The sequence below is a fragment of the Haliaeetus albicilla genome, chromosome 14, assembly GCF_947461875.1.
Source record: "Haliaeetus albicilla chromosome 14, bHalAlb1.1, whole genome shotgun sequence".
NCBI classification, from domain to species: Eukaryota; Metazoa; Chordata; class Aves; order Accipitriformes; family Accipitridae; genus Haliaeetus; species Haliaeetus albicilla.
Window position 1 is genome coordinate 15,000,065 of NC_091496.1, and position 16,564 is coordinate 15,016,628.

The window sequence follows — 16,564 nt, forward strand, 5'->3', positions numbered from 1 at the left end:
AACGATCAGAAGACCTGACAGGAAACACTGGCACATGGTAAGGGAAGTAGCCACTATTTGCCTTGACATCTTTTTCCTCTTACTATGGTTAAGCTGTGTGACTGATGACTTTTAACAGAATGACTCACAAGTGTATAAATGGAAATTAATTTTTTACTTTCTTTTTGGCATGTTACGTTGTAGTATTAATTTCTGACTTTCTCTTTGGTGTGTTAAAGTATAGTGTTTCTAGTCTTTCTATTAATAAGATAATCAGAAAACATGCTTTGTTGCTTCAGTATCTTACAGTTGCCACTAGCAACAAATTTGCAAATTTTGAAGGGGAGAGGGAAGAAGTACCCTCTGCTCTCCAACAGCCCTAGCCGGCCCTGGAAAAGTTAGTAGATTTAACTTAATTTGGGATCAAAACTCCTTAAGTCAACAACCCTTTGAAGTCAAAGATGGACTCAAATACGAATTCATAACTATATTATGAAACATGGGATTTAGTCTTTGCTTATCAGTACAAGCCAACAACTTCCTTAGAGTTAATATAAACATACATATACTACAAGGAAGTATATATTCCATTTATATGTGTTAGAAACCATAGGAAGACAACTGTGATAATCTTAAGCAAAATGAGGAGTAAATCAACAAATGCAGTGTTTCACACCCCTTTTTACCTATTTAACAGCCTAGTAGAAAAGATTTCATAGGAACAGTGAAATTCTAACCCTTCACTTAGTATCAAACGCAGTCAGCAGCAGAGTACCTCTTGCTCCCAAACTTCCAAATGCTAGTAACATCTCCTCCAGGTAACTTTACAAGAATTTTAAAAAATCCCTTCACAATTCCTACTAGCATTTTATGAAGGTACCTGTGCTTGCACTGCAGTACTAGTAAATAACAAAAACAAGCGAAACCAGAGCAATTTAGAACTTTTTACCTTAAATATTAGACATAAGTTGCAAATATGCCTATCATTCAAAAACTTTTTGCCAGTGTTCAAAAGTTACTAATTTCTTCCATTTTGGGTATATATGGCCGTAAGTACAATATATGAAATGCCTGCTTTGAGTTTCTCTCTATATATTGCTTGTTCATGTTAATTTAAGCATCCATTTTCATAACAGAAATACATAAAAGCAGCAAAGAGACTGCAAAGTCCAGCAGCAGTCAAAAGCAAGAAAATGGCAAAATTACAGACTCATTTTTCACAAAAACTCATTCTCACCCAAATACAGATAAATAATGAGCAGCTGGTTTTAAATATGCCATATTTTAAAATATGGCCTCAAATACTTTGAGGGCTGCACCTATACCTGGAGGCAAACAAAATCTGAGCACCCATTCTTCTATATCTAGTATTATCATCAGCAAGAACATATTTCTGAAACCTGGACACTGACCACGGCTAAGCCAGGACCAAGAAATGAGCTGCCAGTAAGCACAAACATGGCACATTTTTGCTGGTCTGCTTAGATCTGCACAGTGGCTTTGCTGAGCTTTCCTGCCTCTGGGAGACAGTTTTTGGAGCAGCAGTTTCATAGAAATGAAAAGAAAAGGAATCAAGAACATGGTCACTCTTTAGCTCTGAATTACAGTCCAGAAGACACTGGCTTTTCATCTCCAGTACGAGGACTTTCACATGGTAATAAGACTGACTCAATGAGGCCTTCTTCATTTTCTTCTCAGGTAATACACTATGCAATTCATGACCCTTGATCCTTCTGTCTTCTTGTCTTCATAGAAGCGGTAGCAATTATTACTGTTCAGACACATGGAAACACTTTTTGTTTGGATAACTGTTTGATAAATTGATCTAGAAGAAAACATCAACTTCAGTTCCTGAGGAAAAAAAAGCACCTTTCTTAAACTGCATAGACCTGAATATTTTTTTTGCTTTACTTTGCATACTCTTTAATGCAAAATTTACAGCTGATCTCTTGCCCAACCACCTTATGGTACATGGCATCTTTTACTTATTTTATGCAAATTTCACAACATAGGTTTCCAAAAGCCACTGCATTCAGTGTCCTCTCCTGTCACATGTTACCTCAGTGCAGAGGTCATTATTCCTCAGTCCGTAAGATTCCTCCATGTGCCTTGTTGCCTATTCAACGTTCCCAGGCAAATGCCTTTCGATCCCTTATTCCCATCAACTGTTTGTCTTGTGGGTTGTAAAGCCCATTTTAGAGCTCTCTTTTCTTTTTTTTTTTTTTTTTGAAGCTTGCAAGTGAAAGTCCTTTCATTTGACTGGATCTTCAACAAGCAGCAGCCATTTCAGGAGAGTTAGCAAACACACTTCAGTATTTTAGAGTCCTGTCCAGCTGGTTCGGCTGGCTGGATGAGGCAGTTTTGGATAACAAATACTGTTACAATTCCTGATGAGGTTTTCAGAATCTCTTTTGTGTCAGCAAGTCTGAGAATAAGGGTTATCAGACCATCTGACTCATCCCAGCCTTGGCATGCTTTACCTCACAGCATGGATGCTGGATGACTCACTTACTGGAATATTCCTATTTCTAACAGCAAGAGTCTCATCCATGGTGGAAAAAGCACTCAAGGAATCCCAGCTGTCATGGTATCCCAGATGAACGTTCCCGCTTGTAGAGAAGATGAAACTGCAAAAATGCATCTGCCTCCTAGAGTGAGATCTTTCCATATCCTACGCCTTGATACCAGAACGCTGTGACTGAAGTTTCCCCTACCAGGTAAGTAAACTGTACGCCTCAGGAAAGGAAGCTCCTCTTGTAAAGGTAAATTCTGAACTCAGTTTACAACAGGAAGTGCATAGCAACTATTACTACTGGGAGGCTACCACCTCCAGTTCACCTCTTACCCATGAGTAACCCCATCTCAGGGTTTTTCAGGGAAGGAAAATGGGGTCTGCACCTGACCACTACACACAGAGCTGTTTGCAAAACTGAAGAAATTTGCAATTCCAGGTTTCAAAAGTCAAATGCCCAGGATAATTGGCATGGCACAGTAAACATCAGAAACACTCTGGTGCTAAGTCCTAATGACAGTAAAGGACGGTGATATCATGACTTCAAACCCATGACATACTACAAGCAGAAACTGAGGTCCAAGGAACACTAACTTTACTGCTGCTCAAAATGGAAACGTTAAGGTGTTATGGTGGTGGCAAAGCTTCTGATCTGACTGGTGCTAAAACTAAGACACACTACGTATGTTTGCAATGTATTGCCTTGACTTCACTAAGCTGAGTCAGTGCCAAAGCCAGCTAAACTCTACTCTAACATTGGCTCAGTTATCTGACAAGCCTCAGAGAAGTCTTCAAGAACCTACGTAGACTACCAGCAATAATGGATGGAAAAGAGCTGAAGGAAACTCAGAGCTGAACCACCGTGTTTCAAGAGACAAAGCTAAGAGGAACTACAAGCCTACCAGGCTCATCTCACCTTATGTAACTATAGTTACTGCAGAGGCAAAGTTGTTTTTCTACTCAGTGAAAATATGTACATGCAGTCAGTGCCACTGCACACACAGGCTATCGCTTAGAGCTTTGATTTGCTAAACCTCTGAAAAAATGATAGCTGAAACACATGCTGATTGCAGGATGGGATGGAGACATTCCACTATAAAGTGAGACATCTTTAAATCATCAGCATGACAAGGCAGCCAAGCCTTGGACAGCTGTAAAATGCCTTTGAGCTTAATCCTGATTGATAGTGTGGGTGCCAGACACAGGGAAGAGGCTAATATTCCTCTGTGAACATTTTATCTACTTGGATTTCTACAAGAGTCCCAGTTAGGATAAATCAGTTCCCCTTAGACATTTGATGAATTCCTGCTAGGCAACACCAGATACAGACTAACTGTATAGTGCTAGGGTTGGTAAAGAGAGATGATGATTCATTGAGATGAACAGAGCCCTTCACACTTCTGAAGAATACTGCTCCCATCTGGGTTCATCTTCTCAGAAGGTTCTGACTTCTCAGAAGATCCTACTTCACCAAGGTGGAGAAAGTACTTTGCAGTGTCGGACACATAGAGAAATGCAGAGAGATAAGCAAAGCTTCACCCTAGTCCCATCAAAGATAAAAGAGAAACTACAGGCTTTAGAAATCCTTTCCCTTAGTGACTCCCAGTACCCAAAAGAAAACATAGCATTTCTAGAAAGTTCCCTTGCACCTTTAAATCATGCCTTCCTCACTCCTTTTTCATTAACAAAAAAGGAAAATAACTACCTGAAGATCTCATCAATGTAGATTTAATTCTCCAGAAATATAACTTCTAGGGGAAGTATAAGAAGCAGCCTTTTTTTGTTTATCTTAAACACAACCTTCACTTCCTTCACCTCACCATGCATCACCTGATGTCCCAGTCTATCCCTACCAGCAATCTTCACAAGCACATGGAAGACAGTTTGTAAAACAATGTCCATAATTCTTCCAATTTCATCTGAATTCCCCTTAGGTACAACCATTTCTTGAAGAAATAATGATGACACCTAGTAACACAAATGGCAAGCAAAAATATACAGGGAGAAGCAATTGAGCAGAACTACTAGACAGTCTTCAGCAAGTAAGGGGCATGAGGGTCCTGGCTTCCTCACCATTCTCAGTGACAGAGAGGGGGAAAATAAAAATACAGAAATCAGTGTCAGAGCTCTCCCCTTCCCTGTGATCATGCAAAAAGTAGAAAAAGGTATACTACGTAACACTGAAAGATAACAAAGGGTTGAAAGAACAAACAAGCAAGGATGATCTTTTGAAAACCCAGAGAAGATAAAGAAAATCAGAGGGATAAAATTGCCATTAAAAAAAAATTTCTGGAAGTCCTCAAAGACCTTTGGAAAATGATTTTAAGAGTTCAGAAGGTGAAAACTAGACTAGGAGACTAAGCCAAAACTCAGTCTATTTTGTCTCTGTTTTGCCCCAGTACAAAACTTCCTTTGTCATCAGCACAGAAGACTCCCTTGCTATTTCCATGCAAACATAGCAGTAATAATTGTGTATATATTAAACAGTGCTGTTCTGTAATGTTAGATAAAAATAAAAATTAATTTTCTATTGCAAACAGCAAACAATAGGTTTCAATTTCCATTGTTATACAGATCTATTTTTTCAACGTATTTATAAAAAATGTTAAATATTTTTGTGCCTTGAAATACATTTCCTATCTAAAAATGTAGGTCTGCATCTCTTCCCTTGTATAAAAATACCAACCACAGCACAGCATCAGCCTTTCCCCCAGTGCCACTGTGTTGCCATGGAAACTGGCCCTGATTCCTACTGCCAATATAGGTTCCATGTAAGCAGGAAAAGACCTTAAGTAATATTTATATAATATGCAACAGAGAACATATATACAACATTTATGACTTCATTGAAGGCCTGCAGACTGGCTGAAGTGGCTTAAAGAATTCTCAGACTGTTTCCATCAGACATTCAAAGTATATTTGTATTACTAGCCTCAAAATCATAGCATAGGAAACAGACATATGTGGAATTCAGCATATTCTTTTCCCCCTGTTGTTTTCAATCAAAAAGACAGACAAGCTCCATACTTCGTAAGTAAATAAAATCATGTGCTCCTGAATTGTACTGTGAAAAAACTAGAATTTAATTTATTCTTTTAAGAGTGAGACAACCCCTTTGCCTTATTCTCAAAAAGCCATGATAGAGGACTATAAAGGCTTTTTTGTAACAGATTTTGAAACAAAGGAAAGCCAACCTAACTTCAGTATTCCCGTTCTTTTAAAAGGATGGCATGTCTGTCTTCTCTTCCCCCCTGCCCTCTTCAAACAAATTTCCTGTAAAAAATACTGCTGTAAAAAGACTGCCCCACAATTCTGGTGGTTTTGGTTGTTGGGGTTTTTGTGAATACAAGCTGTGTACGCCTGCACAGTTAGCCTTCACTGAATCACAGAAGGGTTGAGGTTGGAAGGGACCTCTGGAGGTCATCTGGTCCAACCTCCTCACTGCTCCAGCAGGGCCAGTTAGACCCAGTTGCCCAGGACCGTGTCCACATGGCTTATTCTGAGTATCTCCAAGAATGGACACTCCACCACCTCTCTAGGCAAACAACCCATGCCAGTGCTCAGCTTTCAACACCAGACATGAGATCAGGAGACACATTCGAACTTCTAAAGGGCCAACAACCCACTGGTTAATGCCCCCCAAATGTTTTCAGTACAAAACCAACTTTATTAGACAGCTTACTGTAAAATGACAGAATGGAAAACACCTTTTGAATCTACTTAAAGGGTTGGTCAATGCTGCAGAGACTCTTACACATAGAAGAAAAAAAATGAAGTCTAATTTCCCTCACCTCTGTTAAGACTTTCTCAGAACACTCTTTCAAAGGTAACGTGTTTTGAAAAGAACTACTGGTCTTAAGGGGTTTTTTTGGTCTGGAAGAATTTCTGACTAGAAATATGAGAGTGGGAGAACACAGACACACACACACACTCTCTACATGTAAACAGCCTGAGAAAGACTCTCAAAGCCAGTTTCAAATCCCTGATGTCCATGATCTGAGACATAATTTTTACTTCAAGTATCTGTAGTTGTTTCCTATGCCATAATCCAATAACCAAGATGTATTACTAAAATATTACTCTCTTTCTCACCTATACAGACTTTCTCCCTATGTTTTAAGTTGCAAACATTAACTAGAATGAATTATCTTTCTTGAGACAGAAATCCCATGAAAAAGGAGCAGACCCAAGAACTCGAGTGCAATGATATTAGAAGGGCTCTTCTGGGACAGATCAAAGATCCATACAGGCCAGTATCCTATATTTAGAAAAACAGCCATGTGCAGATGTCCAAGGAAACCCATAAGAGCAAGCTAAGCACACAGGGATCCTTCCTCCCCCAAGGGGTCCCCTGTCTCCAACAAATGGCAGCTCAGAGGCTACCAGATGGGATTCCTGTGTATTTAGTAACTCCCACCTGATATTTATTCCACAGATCTATCCAGTTCCCCCTTGAGCATATGGAAACTTCCAACATCCACATACTACAGCATGAAATTCCAGAATATACTGACACCTTTTCCAAAGGATCATCCTCTTGTGTTTGTTCTGCATCTGCCATTTCATCGCTTCAACTGACATCCTTTGATTCTTGTACTGGAAGTGCCTGCGAACAGTCATTCTGCAGTTACCCTCTCCCTGGCATACAATTTAATAGACATCTACTGTATCCCCCTCTGCCATCTGTTTTTCAGCCTTGAAGAGTCCTACTCAATTTTGTCTTTCCTCACAGGAAAGCGGCTCAATAATTCAAGATCTTCCCCTTCACTCTTCCCCGAACCCTGTCATGCTGTACCCTTTGTACCTCATATTCCATAGATCACATGTGATGGGCTTATATTTTGGCATAATGATATTTTCTGCTGTGTTGTCCCCTTCTTTGTTCCTAATCATGTATTTGCCTTTTTTAATCACTACTGAACACAAAGCTGATGCTTTTATGAAACACTTATTTCAATGGTAGTTCCCTAAATAATGATTCTCACCTCAGAATCCATTATTTTATATGAAAAGTTATGATTATTTTTCAATGTGTATCACTAACATCTATCTAGGCCGAATCTCATTTGCCGTTTTGACATCCAAAATGCTGGTATGAATATAGTGAACTAGGCTTGATGTAGTTTTTTGACCAAGAATCAGCAAGATAAAAAGGAAAAAAAATGCATACACTTCCACCAGATAATATAACCAAAATAAGCTTCTTTGTATCTTCTGGAAAACAAAGAACTAGCTTTGATTGCACGTTTTTTCTTGTTTTTCTACATCCTAGGTCTATGACTAGCTCATATAACTGCAACTCCCCAGAACTGCCTAATTATTTTCTAATGAGAGTGTGATTATGGTATGAGTTATTACATCTTTGAATAGAAGTAGATTAATCAGTAGCTCTAAAAGGAAATGACATTTCCTTTTAAAATATCATTTTACATAAAAATAATTATCTATCTCATGAAATTTAAGTAAATGAGATTTTAGAATTGTAAAGAGACCTGAAATTAAAAATATTTACCAAAGTCATACACAAAGACTCTTGCTCTGCTTTAGTTAACATCAGACAGCCCCATAAAACATATACTTTGCAAAATAATGCAGAGAAGACATGTTCTTTAAGATAATTTTATCTTTGGCTCAAAGATACTACCCAGGTGTCATCTCTTGAAAAGAACATACACAATTTATCAATACAATCTGTGACCTTATAAGTTACCACATCCATAAAAATTCAAGTTTAAAGTAGTAGTAATTGTCATTGACAGGAAGTATCAACATGAAAATACTAGACACTACAGACTAAACTAAAAGACAAGAATACTGTTCAACACTACAATTCTGAAGCCGTATGCCAAGACGATAAAATGTACCTACCTAATTTAGAAAGGTGAGGAGACTATTAGAAACCTAGTTGACTTCAACTCCCTCTACAACAACAGCAGGAAAAAAAAGGGCAATTTACACATTAGGTAAGTAGTAAAACCAGGTATTTAATTTCGAATGATGAGTGCTACTTTAATAAAGTTTGTTCATTTATTAATATAATTCTGCTTTTTATCAGTAGGGGAGAATATTGCAATTGAGAGATGGGGCTATTTAAATTTCAGTAATAACTAAATGTTTACACTCCCAGAACATGAATAAAATGAACTGAGCATGTGACAAAATTAAGCCCTGATCAGAAAAACAATGCTTCTCTGGAAAGGGCTGCACTGAAAATATCGTAGTGACAATAGGTAAAGGTAAATGAGAATAATTATAAAATCAATCGCAGGGGCTTCATTGTTATCTATTTGCAAAAGCCTAGAATCAGCTCAGCCAGTACAGACCAGACAGCTCCGAGCTTAAAGCAGATTTTGTCCAAGCAGTCTAGAGAAGATAGTAGTTGCTTCAGGCAATTTATAAATTGGTAGAAATCTTCCATATGTTTGTAGCAGGACAATATATTGAAATGTTTATTAAATTTTATAGTGTAGTACGTTTCATTTTCATTTCATTATGATGATTACATAGGAGACCTAGCCTTTGTAATGTTATTTATTTATTATATTTCAACTGTTAAGAATATATTCAAATAAAGACCCTACGAAATAGTAGCAGGCTGCAACTTAATCCAGTAACATTAAAAAAAATAAAAATCATTTTCCCTTCAGCTATTTCTATACAAATTGCTATTCTCAGAGATGCCTGTTATTTACCTATGTCTGTCATTAAATAAAAACTAGAATATCTTTATGAATCATTAAGATCTATAAAAATGAATAATAAAACAATTCTAGTTTGAAAGCAGCTGCTCATTTGAGCAAATGAGAACTCCAGTGCTAGCATGATCTTTGTTCAGATAGTCTGACATTCAGCAGGATTCTCAACTGTATCTTCTACAAAAGGCGGATCTTCCACTGCACATGGACAATGCATACATTTTTCAACAGTATTAGGAATTTTAAGATCAACTGGGCAAAAGACTAAAGTGACTGTAATAAATACATAAATATGACAAAATGAACAGGAATGAATCCATAAGTGAAAACTGCTTTTTAAATATAAAATATTAGTTTGCCATTAAATTTCATGGTAAACCTCAGGCAGTTTGCTCTGACTTTGCTTTAAAGTTATTTTTCTTATTGTCAGGTCCCACTGGCAATAGCACCACACTATCTTATATGCTAACATATGCTCAATTATGTGTAGTTGAAATGGTTTCCAAAGATATTGCCTAATAATCAGATCTTCAATGACCAGAAACAAAATTATTATTATAAAGTGGGTTTTAAGCTCTTGTAGGTTTTTTGTTTGGTGTTTTGGTTGGTTTGTTTGTTTTTTTAAACCAATCTGCAGAGTAAAATACAAATCTAAGCTAGGAGAAAGATAGTTGAGGAGAAAACTTCCCTGTTCATCTTCAGGGTTTTCCTTACTGACAACTCCAGCCTCTCTGCACACAGCCTTCAGTTGACCTATCCCAGTAAGAGCAGAAAACAGTCATAAAATATAAACAGGAAGATACATTCATTTATTTCCTGTATATTTTCTGACTCTGCTAAGAAAAGTATTTAGATCAATTAAAGGAAAACAGAGACGTCAGAAATGTGACATAGCTCATGTTTTCTTGCCAAGTTTTGAATTGTGACTGAGAACTGCAGCTACCACAGCCTCCGCCCGAAGAAAGGCTTTTGGTTAAAGAGTAGAGATCACAGCAAAAGGAGTGAACAAGTCATCCAAAGATTTTTGCCTCAGCTGAGGCAAAAAATCCCTTCCATCGCTTTGCCCCTTCAGCCTCTGCCCCTCCTTTTTTGCCATTTATTTCAGGCATTTATCTATGGCAAGTGTTTAATACTCAGTTATGCAATACATTATCCCTATGAAAGTAAACCACAACCTTCCTAGCAAATGAAGTGTCAGGAGCAGACAAAAATTAAGCACTCCCTCTCCCTTTGCAAGGCATAGGCTGGTTAAGTTACATAAATATTTGGTTTGCTGAATGGTGTTGTATTACATAAAAAATTATTCTTACAGAATTAAATGCAACTGTGAATTTGACATTAAATCATCCATGTCGTAGTTACTCCAAGTTCAGACAGTGAAACAGAAGCGAGAGTTCAACGGCTGGGCTGTGACTAGGACCACACAAGAGCAGCCAATGCCACTGTCACCAGAAGCAGAGGTTCTCCTTTGGCATCCTCTACAGCACTATCGATTCTCTAAGTACCTTTTACTGTGAAGCTGCCATTTAATAGCTGAGAACAGACTTACTGGTTCCCAAGACAGCCAAGGCACCTTCCCCTTGCAGTATTCCATGTCCTTTTCTTTTTGCTCAGGTTAATGCTTGTGTCTGCCTATGTCACCTTACCAGAGACACTCCTTGCATTTGCATCAGACCATGAGACTCAAAAAGAAATCAAAGTAGTAAGTGGCACGTGCTAGGTTCAACATTCTTCAAATTAAAAGTTAGTAAACTCTAAACAGGGATAAAATATTTCAAGAAACACTTCCTGAACTTTTCCAATATTCATTGCATTCAACACAACAATGACTGCATAGGAGACCTGGCCTTTATTGTTTTATTTATTTATTATTTCTCAGCAATGGCCTATGGAAGAGTAATTTGCAAAACATGATTCTTAAAAGCTTCATCAACAATGTATAAAGGAAGGATCAGAATACAGTATCACTCTGGGTACTGTAATGAAACGAAAATGTCAGAATACACACATACACAAGCAATGGAGCATGCACACACACGACACCAACTCAGATGCTTCAAAAGATACATAATTTGGGGTGGGTTTTTTTTCCTTTTCAAAAAACAGATTTGATACACAGCCACCACACAATTTCTAGGCTCAAGATGAGTTTTAGCACAGTTCTGTCAGATATAATGAAAGTAAAAGATAATCATACTCATTTTGTAGATGACATGAGCATCCTTAAGTTTTGCAACAGAATTTTATTCAGGTTGAGGGAATTCTCAGGAACCAGAAACACGTGAGCAAAACTGCTGCTACAATTTTAAAGAAATATGGCAGCAATTTGCATTGCAATTAATGCGCAATGCAAAAGATATGTGGACAGACTCCACATTGAAATAAAAAAAATATTATTTGCTCCTTACAAAACAAATCTAGGATTTTACAGCCACACAAATGCTGGAGAACAGGGCTTTAAGAATTGTAGTTTGAGACTATTCCAGATGCCCTCTAAGAAACACAGAAAAACACCTGAAAACAGGTCTGAGGGAAATGCGAAGCTTTCCATTTTCTTCAGCTTACTCGTTATTTGTATATACATATCTAGCTTAGGAAGGATTTTTTTTAAATTTAAAACTCAAATGCAGCAGTCAGGCTGCATATTTGTACAGGAAGTGTTCTTTTGGAAAAACTGGAAATACTGGAAAACATTACTTGCTTTTACACTGTATTACTTCCCATGCTCTACTTACTGTAGTTTTATTAATCATTTTAGAGTGGTTTTTTTATTAATTCTTTAGAGAAAATCCGAACTTGGCTGCATGTACAGTGCTACATTTGACTACACCACAGAGCAAACTCAAACTATAGCATTCTCCCACTCACGCATGCATTGTAAACTGAGTTATGACCTGAAAGGCAGGTGCAGACTGCCCCCTGTCTCCATTCCCAAGGGTGGAGGAGCCACGACAGACACAAGGGAAGGATTAAGGCCTGCAAAGCCATACTTTTTTTTAATGCAGAAGAGAATATTGCCATAGCAACATACATGAAATGAGTTTCTAAATTTTTTTTTCTCAGCTTGTGACAATTGTGCAAGGCTAAATAATTAAGCATATCAGTCCATGCCTAAAAAAGGTTTAGGCATATAGACTTAAGAGAAATCCCTACAATGCCTGCAATGCTCTGACATTTTGTTTTGGTTGGTTTGGGTTTTGGGTTTGTTTTTTTTAACTTAAATTACTCTGCTCTTCGAAAGAGACTGGAAGAAATTCACTCATGGTAAGTAATTCACTCATGGGAAGGAACAATTCTAAAAATGAACAGACTGCCTAAACTGTTAATACCCTTGCTAAATAAAACCCCCAGATTTACTAAGCAACCTACCTAAAAAGCGCAGGTACTAGAAACATAGTAGTTTTATTTAGCCTATGGCTGAATATAAAATAACAGTTCTTCTGTCTGCTTCCTCCTTCTACCTAGGATCAAATAATGATTAGGAACTACACCTAAATGACCCACATAAATTTGCTAAATTTAAAACTTCACAGAATTTTTATTGTGTTTTTTTCTTTACTGTACACTGCATGAGCTTAAGTAAAACTAATAATTTCATCTTCTACAAGCTAAAAATCATTCTAATGGAAATGAAAAGGACACTTAATTGTGTCATTAAGTACACTGCTGCATAAGTGACTACAAAAACTGGACAAACTCCTCTGCAAGAACTTAAATACTTAAGGTCAAAAAGAGAGAATGTGGCTATGAACAAAGTGTTCTTCCATATTTTCCCTCTAAATCAAAATACTGAAAATAGATCTGGAATGTAGGTCTTTGGAGGAATATAAAAAAATAAAATAAAATTGAAAATAGCAACTTACTTTAAAAAAAAAAAAATCTTTTCTTAAAAATACACTCTGCAGATCCCATTTTTACAGCTCAATAACCAGTCCAAACCAAAGGAGGCCATGATTTGCAGAACTAGACTCCTAAAATAAGCATGCAAAAAGGACAGTAAATTTAAAAAACCACTGCTGCACGAGTGTATGAATAGAACAGCAAGTGACAGTTTTGCAAGTCTGCTTTCAAATCAGCAGAATGTGCCCTCAATCCTTCCAGGATAGGGACTGTAGTTAAATCAAAACATGTCTGAATACAGGATCTAATCCACACCAAAAGCTTATAGATGTGGACACACTCTTCTGCCAACTTAACTTCAAAGGCCATGGTAGGCCATGCTTCAAAAAGACTTAAATCTGAATTGTAACACAAACAGCTCTTAACCTTTTATCTCCTTAACTTTTTCCACCTGATCTACAACTACAACATTGCAACTAAGCACCACGCAGCCGCTCACTCACTCCCCGCCCCCATCCAGTGGGATGGGGGAGAAAATCAGGAAAAGAAGTAAAACTCCTGGGTTGAGATAAGAACAGTTTAATAGAACAGAAAAGAAGAAACTAATAATGATAATGATAACACTAATAAAATGACAACAGTAGTAATAAAAGGATTGAAATGTACAAATGATGCGCAGGGCAATTGCTCACCACCCGCCGACCGACACCCAGCCAGTCCCCAAGCGGCGAATCCCTGCCCCCCCTTCCCAGTTCCTAAACTAGATGGGACGTCCCATGGTATGGAATACACCGTTGGCCAGTTTGGGTCAGGTGCCCTGGCTGGGCATGAGAAGCTGAAAAATCCTTGACTTTAGACTAAACACTGCTGAGCAACAACTGAAAACATCAGTGTTATCAACATTCTTCACATACTGAACTCAAAACACAGCACTGTACCAGCGACTAGGAAGACAGTTAACTCTATCCCAGCTGAAACCAGGACAATAGTTAAAACAGGACAAGTTATCCTGAGTGGCAGGATGAAGAACCATTTTATGAAAACTTTAAATAAATACTCAAAATGCAAAACAAAGTCACACAGCATTTATTACAGGACTCAGCCTTCACTGGCAAGTGCTCCATGGTGGTGTTAAAGCTGTAAAGGCCTAAAGATATAAGGAAATAAGGCTTAACAAAACCAGCAACAATCTGTTAATAAACAGTTCTTCATATTAGGAATGAAAAGCAGACAAGACTAGAATTCAGACTTGGAGTTCTTCATCAAGATTGACAGTAAGTTGGCTCCTGTTAGAGCCGAGAAAAAAGCTCTGAGCTCAAAGACGCGTTCACTTTTTCTAACTAATTTGGTCTAATAAAAGCATAAGGTATTCAGTAATGTGGTTTGCATAGCAAAGTTGATTCAGAACATCACCCTCTTGATAACACTGTATCCACCCAGATGATGGACTGAGCAGTTAGGTGTAGCTCTACCAATGATCCTTCTGCACACACACAATGCAGAAATCTTCAGATAAAGGCTCACAGATTTGACTTCATCTCTGTTTCTCCATTAGGTGCCCTGCAGCACTTCCCTGGGGACAACCACCCCAGAACACCACCACCACGTTCACTACAGGAAGGCTGGCTGCCACACTTCTGTCGCTGCTCCAACCCTGCTCTCACCAGTACATCCACCAGCTTTCTGCAGGGTGAGACCTCCGCACTCCTCTCCAGCACTGGGTCCCAGGAATTTTGGAGGAGCATGCTATGTGTGAAAGTGCCTGAGCACGTACACGCTTATGAGTACAGCCAGCTCTAGGCACAGCTATCCCCAGGTACCACGGCACAGCTGCCAGGGCTACACACCGAAAGCGCAGTAAGGGGTGCTCACCTCACTGCACTCTCAAGTCCCCCTAAAGTCTTGTCATTGTACCTCTCTACCCATGCAGTAAGATCAGATATTGGCACTACAGATATTGGCAGCCTTGTCAGCTCAATGAGGGAGGCTTTAGCAGAAAAGCAGAGATGCCACCTTTGAACATAAAAAGCTGAGGGCTTTCGAAGGACCTACTGCTCATATTGTGGATTCTTTCCCTTCTTAAATTAAGAAATAAGAGGAAAGAAACTACTGTAGCAAAGAAAATGACTCAAATATAATGTGAAGCCATCCAATTTAGACTCTCATTTTGAACTTAGATAAAAAAAGCGTTCTGGTAAGAAAGAGGATCATTGCATCTTCTGGACATGCATAGGGTTATTGAATGTCTGTACACTAATATCCAACAAAGCCTGGGGCTTAAGTCACTTGCCAATATACTGTACTCTCTCCAAAATCAAAAGAGTTCTTGTTAAAATAGAGCATCACTTGCAAGGGCCTGACAGTCAACGGGCTGACTTAGAGAGGAAGCTCTTTGTAACAACACTGTAGAACACTCTGTGTAAAAACCGAGCTAAAAATAACCTTGAATTTTGTGAGAAAGAGAGTCTAATGAAACACATTTAATTAAACCGTACTTTTATGAGCATTTTTTTTCTGCCTTCTGGCAGCAGGAAGAAACTGCAGTCCAGAGTTACACAAATTCTACAGCACCCTAAATCCAAGGTTACACCACTTGCCTTCAAAATTGCAAATTGGTCTGGCTGAGTACAATCTTACTCCTCAGAACTGCTCAGGAACTGTCATTCAGATTTAAAAAAAATTTTAAAAATAGACTGACAAGTGGGTGTAATATTCAAGCAGCATGTGCTGCACATACCTAATGGTGAAAGGGAACTCTAATTCTTAGCAGACTATAAGGAACTATTAACACCTATAACAAAATAGACTTGAGAAAAATGGAAGTGACATGCAAGGCAAAGATCTGCTTAATATTTATTTCTAGTTTCCAATTAAAACTGATTTTTACACTTTTAGTATACTTCGACTTCCCTTTCCAAGAGAGAAGGAAAAAAAGGAAGCACATAATCTGTGTATCTATTAAGCATGGAGAAAGAGTGCAAGAGGCACAGCTGGCATTCACACAATTCCCAAAGTGAGGGACATGCCAAATAGCGAAGCTTTGCATGGTAGTTTCTACACAGCCTCACAGATGCCTTCTTTTAGTTAGCTATGCTACATCTCATTTATACATCTTTTAAACCAAGAATGCCAAACAAGCCCGGGTTCAAGGAAGCATTAATAAAGTTACAACTTCCTAATTTTTTGAGATGCTGGTTTTGCCTTTACAGACCCTAAAATGGGTTGCATTAATACCATATTTTTTTAAGAAAGGAAATATCAAGAGTATTAGAAACTTGTGAAGATTTTAAGTAATCTTTTATTTCCTTCAGTTTACAGCAATCACGTCTTTTTTTTTTTAAAGAAACTTTTTGAGGAGTTCCAAAAAAGATGAGCAAGTAGAACAAACCAGCATTTTCCATGGAAAATATAATTAGATTGTCACTAATCTGAACAGTGTCAAAATTTCATGACTAGCCTTATAAAAATGCCTTCTCATTTTGCTAGAAAAAAGGGAGGTGTGTAACTTATTTTTATGCAAGAGTGATTTTCAGCATTT

General features: G+C 38.0%; 1 protein-coding gene across 6 annotated transcripts in view; it reads right to left on the reverse strand.

Moving 5' to 3' along the window:
* The window catches only part of SRPK2 (SRSF protein kinase 2), a 152,460-nt gene that overhangs the window by 59,867 nt on the left and 76,029 nt on the right, over positions 1-16,564 (reverse strand). The gene's annotated exons all lie outside the window — the stretch shown is intronic.